General features: G+C 31.9%; 1 pseudogene; it reads right to left on the reverse strand.

Annotated features, from left to right (window-relative positions):
* Positions 1–672, reverse strand: part of LOC130806852 (uncharacterized) — a 20244-nt pseudogene extending 19572 nt beyond the window's left edge.
* Positions 673–7395: the final 6723 nt, after the last annotated feature.

The raw sequence follows: 7395 nt of genomic DNA on the forward strand, positions 1-7395 counted from the left end.
TAAATGTTGAAGTGAATCAACAACCAGTTGTTTTTCAATACTTAGGTAATCTGGTAAAGTCCCTTCCTTTGCTGCCTTTGTTTTGTTCATGTGAGGAATGTGATAGTCAAACCCCCCTTGCCTTTTCATGACCTCTATCATACAAGCTTGTAATAAAGTGAAAAATACAAACCTTAAACATTGTGGACTTAGATTCTGAAATGCATTATTCACAGCCCTAACTAATTCTGTTAGATTGTAAGCAGCTTTTTGATATTACAAAGCTTGAATTGATCTAAAAAAACCTAGATCTAATACGTTCATGTCAGGGGAATTTGGAGGTTGTTGCACTAATTGTATATTAAATCCATCTTTCATTGCCTCTTCTAAAAATTCTCTGTCATTATGTGCTATATGTGGTTTGGCATTGTTTTGTTGAATGTAAATATGCTTTGACAATCCTTCAGGCCATTTTGCTCTTATGGTTGGCAGCACATTAGTGATAAGCATTGCTCTAATGTGCTCTTTCGTGATTGATTGTATTGGTTTTGTTTCCAACTCTCCCTTTTTCCTGTTCTTGGAGCTTCTTTTTGCTGGCTCTTGTGTAATAAATGGCCAAATGCCTATCTTACCATCAAAAAAAACATCACCATCAGTTGTAAATATTGGCTTTGCAACAGCACACATAAACATGATTTTTGGAATGAACCTTTTTGATTGACACTCTCTATGTGGTTCTACTTCACCCGGAGCTGGATAATAACTCTATGTCTCTCGGGTTAGATAGAAGTGTTTTTCATCTATGTGAACAACGTTAGTATATGGCTTAAACTTGAATGCATCATTTTGTTCATCATATTCACATTTAGATAATGTAAAGCTTAACTTGTGTAACTTGTTGTTTTCATTCAAAATCGGTTTGATTGCGTTTGTGTGCTTTCTTATGACTTTGTTCTTCTTCCACCTACACACCGTTGTTTATGACACGTCCATCTGCTTTGCTACTGAATGCTGAGTACCCTTGAGTTCATATTTAATGGCCTTAAACTTTTCTGCATCGAATTTGATTTTGTTTGCTGCTTCTCTGTCCACTCTCTTGCTGTTGAGGTTAATCACTGTGGTGTTGTTTGTCATCTGCTTCTTCACATCATTCCACAAACGTGTGATTGTTTTCCTACACACTTGAAACTCAGTCGCAAGTGCATTGATTGTGCCTAGCACTGGTTTGCCCTTCTTATTTAATGCAGACAGCAACTTCTGCATTATTTGTGCTCTTTGTTGTGTACTTAAGTTTTTTGAAGGAGCCATTTTTTTAGATGAATGTGTAATAAATGACCATTGTCATTGTCTATTTATTGTTTCTGTTTTTCTTGTAATGATTGAATTTTTTTGTTGTTTTACAATTCATTTTTGGCGCCTAATACCCATTAATCTCAATTTATGCCCCTCCTAGTTTGATTGCTGTGTGCTTTAAAATTTTGGTTGAATTAATGGCGCCGGACACCAATTTTCTTTTCTTGCACTGGCGGCAGTTTCTGATTTCCTTCTGATTTCCTTACTTATGGACATTTTAATTTGGGGTTTCAAATAAATTTGGGTAATGTGATGATTTTTTTCAATTTGAAAATTTGGTTTTTTATAATTTGGTGGCTATTTAAGAAATTATTAATGCGTCATTTTTGGTAATTTGGAAAATCTGAAGTCAATGATCGCAAAAAAAATTTGCACTCACATGATCAGTAACGACTGCAACTACACCGAAGCTGTTGAAGAATTGAGAAGGCCATCTGAGATACCGTAACTGATGTATTTGATTTTCTTTAGTACTCTTGAGAAATTTATGTAATTTCCAAAAATTATTGTAAACGTAGGACTTAATTATGTAATTTTGGACTTAATTAGATGATCGATGTAATTTTGGCGTTGTACTGAAAAAAAATTTCAGACTTTTGGTGCCAAAAAAATCAGCTTTTAAATTGGGCTAGAAAGTGCTTGACATTGGTGGGAATCATTAATTCCTTAATCCTTATAATTAAAAACCCATAATACCACTCTCTCTCCTATCCTTAGAGTCCCATTTTGACTTTCCTTAAAATCTGTGAAAAGTCAAATGGGACTCTTAAGCTGAATAGGAGGGAGTATTAATTAACATAACAATGCGCGCATTATCACTATTAGTTAACTAATTATAAATATATTCGTTATATAACGTGTACTACTTCAACACTTTTTAGTCGTAAAAAAAATTATGGATAAAATATTGTCATCTAACGTATATAAATAATATCTAATAATAATAATAATAATAATAATAATAATAATAATAATAATAATAATAATAATAATAATAATAATAATAATAATTCAACCATAAAATAACAGGGTACAGATTCGATGTTTGAAAATTAAGTATGGGACTTGAATGATTTGCCTAATGAGTAAATCCCATTAGTTGCAAATGGAATTTCAAATTGAAAACAAAGAAGGATGGAAACATCTTTCTTTTCAAAGCTAGACTGGTGGCTCAAGGTTTCAAGCGAGCTCATGGTTTTGAATATGATGAGACCTTTTCCCCAATAGCTAAGCTTAAATCCATTCGGATTCTCTTTGCGGTTGCTTCTTTTTATAATTATCAAATATGCAAATTGATGTCAAAACTGCTTTCTTGAATGGGTTCTTGAAAGAGGATGTTTATATGAAACAACCTGAAGGTTTAATAGATCTAAATTATGCAGGGAGAATGTAAGCTTAAAAAGCAATTTACGGTCATAAACAAGCTTCGAGGAGTTGGAATCTCTGATTTAATAAGGAAATCAAAGAGTTTAGCTTTATTCAAAGTGAAGAGGAATCTTGTGATTACAAGAAGTTGAGTGGGAGTAACATCACCTTCCTCATATTGTATGTAGATGACATACTACTCATAGGAAACAATATTCCTATGCTTAACACTTGTTTCTCTATGAAAGACTTGGGAGAGGTCTACTACATTCTTTGGATCAGGATCTAAAGAGATAGATCCAACAGAATGATTAGACTTAGTCAGGAAGCTTATTTGGATAAGATTCTTGCAAAGTTCAACGTGGAAAACTCTAAGAGATGTTTCATTATAATGCAACATGGCTTCTCGCTTAGCAAGACTCAGTGTCCAATCAACACTGATGAAGTTGTGTGGATGAGTAAAATACCTTATGCCTTATCTATAGGTTCGATCATGTATGCAATGATTTAAACTCGACCAGATGTTGCGGTTGCTTTGAGCATGTGCAGCAGATACCAGTTGAATTCTAGAGAAGTCCACTGGACAACTGTAAAGACAATCCTTAAAGAACTAAGGACAACTTCCTTGTCTATGGAGGAAGTAAGACATTGATCATTGATGGTTACACAAATGTGAGTCTCTAAATGGATAAAGACTATTATCGATCTCAATCGAGTTTCGTCTTTAGTTTAAATTGCATGACATGTATTAATCTACAAAGTTCATACGGATGATAATGTTTCAGATTCCTTGATTAAACCATTACTCCTAGGCTAAGCATACACGACATACTAGGTCCTTGGGGATTAGACATGAAGGCGGGTAGCTTTAAATTCTTTCTTTTTTGTTATTCTGTTGTAATGGCACGTTTATGTTTATCAATATATTTTCAATTACATTTAATCTTGGTTTAGTATTAAAAATTGTTGTATTTATGATATGATTTTGAGTGGGAGTAGCAGAGAAGTTCTACGAATTGGAACCCCACAAGGTGAACCAAAATCATAATTTATAAAGACAATGTTTGGGTTAGTCTATGCCTCAATGGGAGTATTTGGATTCCGAGATTGAATAAGTCATTCTATTTTGATAGGATTGATACCTAGGCCACTTGCAAGTGAAAACTAAAAATTAAAGCATGGCCATGCGTTCTGGCTAATTTGTAGCTCAAATAAGGATAGTTCAAACTCAAAGAGAGCAAGAAAACATTTTGCGGTAACATTTTAGTATCATAAAACGTAGGAAATTCTAGTATTGTCATCTTGTCTACGGACAAGTGGGAGAGTGAAGGATTACGCTCGAGAAGCAATTTAACAATACATATAGATTACATATAGGATTAATATGGAGATATAAGTTGTACATTTAACATACAGTCGTTGATTGCTAGAGAATAACGTACCGTTTTGGACTAATGAGATTGGACCAAATAAAGATAAATCATAAATGTTTAACCCTAAGAGGTCACAGAAAATAGATAAAAGATCAATTTTGACCAAGTTGATAATATTATGGTGAAACTAATAGATTTAAATAAGATCAACATATATCAATCAAGACTTATTTTGATTAATTTGTTAGTCTTATTTATCTCTATTAGAAAGTAATATGTTACCCTTAATAGTCAAATATTAGGGTTATTTGAAAAGGAGTTTTCAAATTAGGTTTTTAGCATTTTATTATAAATAGGTTGTAAGTCGGATTGAAAGAAGTAACTAAAAAAGAAAATAGAAAAAGAAAAGTTGTTTCTCCTCTCATTATTATTCTTGGTGCTAGTATGCCATTTGTTTAGATCTAAATGAACTAATTAGAAGTATTAAATTCGGAATTAATCTCAAAGTTGATAGTACTTTATAGTACTCAATCCTTACATTGTTGTAAAAATCACGCATCAAGGGTTGTTATTCTAACATCTTTTATTGATTCATATAATATAATATTCATGTTTTTCTATGTGATAGATTTTCAATAATGGTTGTTATTTTCCGCATTTTATATCTATGATTTCCTACAGAGCCACATAGGACCACATTTTACAGGTGCGACTATATAAGCAAATAATTGAAACATTTTATGATTTTATTTAGATTTAATTTGCATATAAGTATGTGCAAAATTTATTTACAATTTATAAAAATGGAATATTTAGGAGAACGAGACTTTTAATTTGATTAGGTTGGAGTATCTGAATGACCCTTACTCGGAGTTCGGACTACGTGAGATTAAAAAACCCTAATTCTTAAAGTTTTGTCACCCTTTTCATTATGTCGTCACTTTTTTAATAAAATTACTAAAATGTCCTTAAATTTATTTTTAATTATAAAATCAATCAATATTATTAGTAAACTGAATTTATCAATAATAATAAATAAATATAAAAAATATTAATTTTAAAAAAGAAAACAATTTTTTAAAATAGGAAAATAAACCTAATTACATGTTTTGTGTTAAAATTTGGCAAAACCATTTGATAGGAAAATCACATTACTGTCATATTTACGGCATTAGAACCTAGACTTCAAGATCTTACTAATGATATATTATATGTCCGATTCCGATAATCGAGCAACAAATGGTGATCGTATAAAGTTTGCTAGTGCTGAAATTAATATATGTTTAAACTTTTAGGCATTACTTTTTATACAAAACTCATATTAATGCAAGGTATGTGGCATTAGAAACTAGATTTTAAGATCTTTCCAATGACATATTATAAGCCCAATTAAGACAATCGAGCGAGAAGTGGCGATCGCTTAAATTTTGCAGTGATTTCTAACATTCAGTCGTGCGCGATCGAGCTGCGGTATGGTCGCGTAAAACACGCGACCAGACCAAGGTATGGTCGCATAAAACGCGCGACTGCACCGCGTTCGGCGCGCATTTTACGCGACCATACCGTGGTCCGATCGCGCTATTTTACGCGACCATACCACGGTCCGGTCGCGCGCGACTAGATGTTAAAAATCCCTGTAAACTTTAAACTGTCTTCATTTCTTACTCGGTTGTTGGAATTGGGCATATAATATTTTGTTGATTGAGGTCTAGTTTCTAATAACGCAAACAGTGTATTAATATGATTTTTCTATGAAAAGTTATGTACAAAAAATTAAACATATATAACTTTTAGTATAAAAAAAATATTGATACAATAAAAAAGTGGCTAGTAATGCATTAAAAAAGTGCTCGTCATAAAGATTCACATTCTTTTTCGACAGTTTCCACATTTCACAATCCAGGGAGTCTTTCAAGAATGATATTGTGCAGTATTAATTAGTTTTACTCTAACTAAATATTGCCCTCCGTTCTCTAAATTTTTTCCGGTTTGAATTATTTCAATTTCGAGAAAGAAAAATTTAATTAAGGTTTTTGAAACATGTATAGAAGATAAAATATATTCATATGAGATTTCGTTAGATTTATCTTAAATTTTACTTTTTTATTATACATTTTTTATAATTTTTTTGATGCTATTTAGAAATATTGAAGTTTAAAATTTTCTTTGAAAATTGTGCAAAATTTAAATACGAAGAATAAAAATGAACAGAGAGAGTATCTCATTTATAGAGGTGTTCATTGGGGTGATCGGGTCGATTTTCGGACAAGTGTTATTTGATTTGATTGAATTTCGAATCAGTTATTAATTGGATGCGTGTTACGGCGGATCACATTCGGGTCAGGTCGGTTAGTCACGGTTCGGTTGAAAATCAGTTATTCGAGCTATAGGGTTTGCATCAGTTCGGTGTCGGTTGAAGTTCGTGTTGAGTGTCAATCGGTGTCGGGTTGTTATCGGTTAACAATTGGTTCGGTTTTATTGGGTACAGATCGAATCCGGGTATTTTTTTCAAGTAAAATTCGGCTACGAGTTACTAATTACTATCGATCAAGTCAATGTCACATTAATTAGCTAGTCATTTTTTAATTCATGACAATATTCTCTTAACTTAAGGAAAGTTAAAATGCAAATCAATTAGTAATTATTACTTTGTTACATTTACTTGTTTGACTGTAAATTAAAATTAAAGTTCTATTATTTTTCATCCAATTTGATTAAAAATAGTTTATTAGACATTAATCATTGATTATTAACTCTAAATATATAAAACCATGTATTTTTAAAATTTAATTTATGAAAATATCTATCGCTTTATTAGATTAACTAGTAAGATGATTAAATATGAGTTGATCATACTTCTATGTTAAAAATTGGTTCAGGTTTACAGCAATTCGATTAAAAATTGGTTCGAGTTAAGTTGGTTATAGTCGGGTTGAGTTCGATTTCGAGCATGATACAGGTCGAATATGACTCGGTTAGATCACTATTAGGTTCGGGTAATCTCGGTCAACGGTTACATGTCGGTTATAAAAATCGGTCGCAGTTCGGGTTCAGTTTCCCATTTTAAGATGTCAATCGGTTCAGGTGCAACTTCGGTTCGAGTAATGTCGGTTTGATAAATCTAAAAAAGATACGCATTTTCGAGTCAGATAATTTTCGATTTCGGGTCGAATTTCCGGATCGGTTCACATTTGAACAGCTCTACTCATTTACAATACAATATTTGAATCTTAAATAATTTTAATTATATTTTGTTAAAATTTAGTATAAAAAGTTAATATTAATAGAAGTATTATTTACATAAACACGAATTAAATAATATCCA

Source organism: Amaranthus tricolor, chromosome 1 (genome assembly GCF_026212465.1).
Source record: "Amaranthus tricolor cultivar Red isolate AtriRed21 chromosome 1, ASM2621246v1, whole genome shotgun sequence".
Lineage (NCBI taxonomy): Eukaryota > Viridiplantae > Streptophyta > Magnoliopsida > Caryophyllales > Amaranthaceae > Amaranthus > Amaranthus tricolor.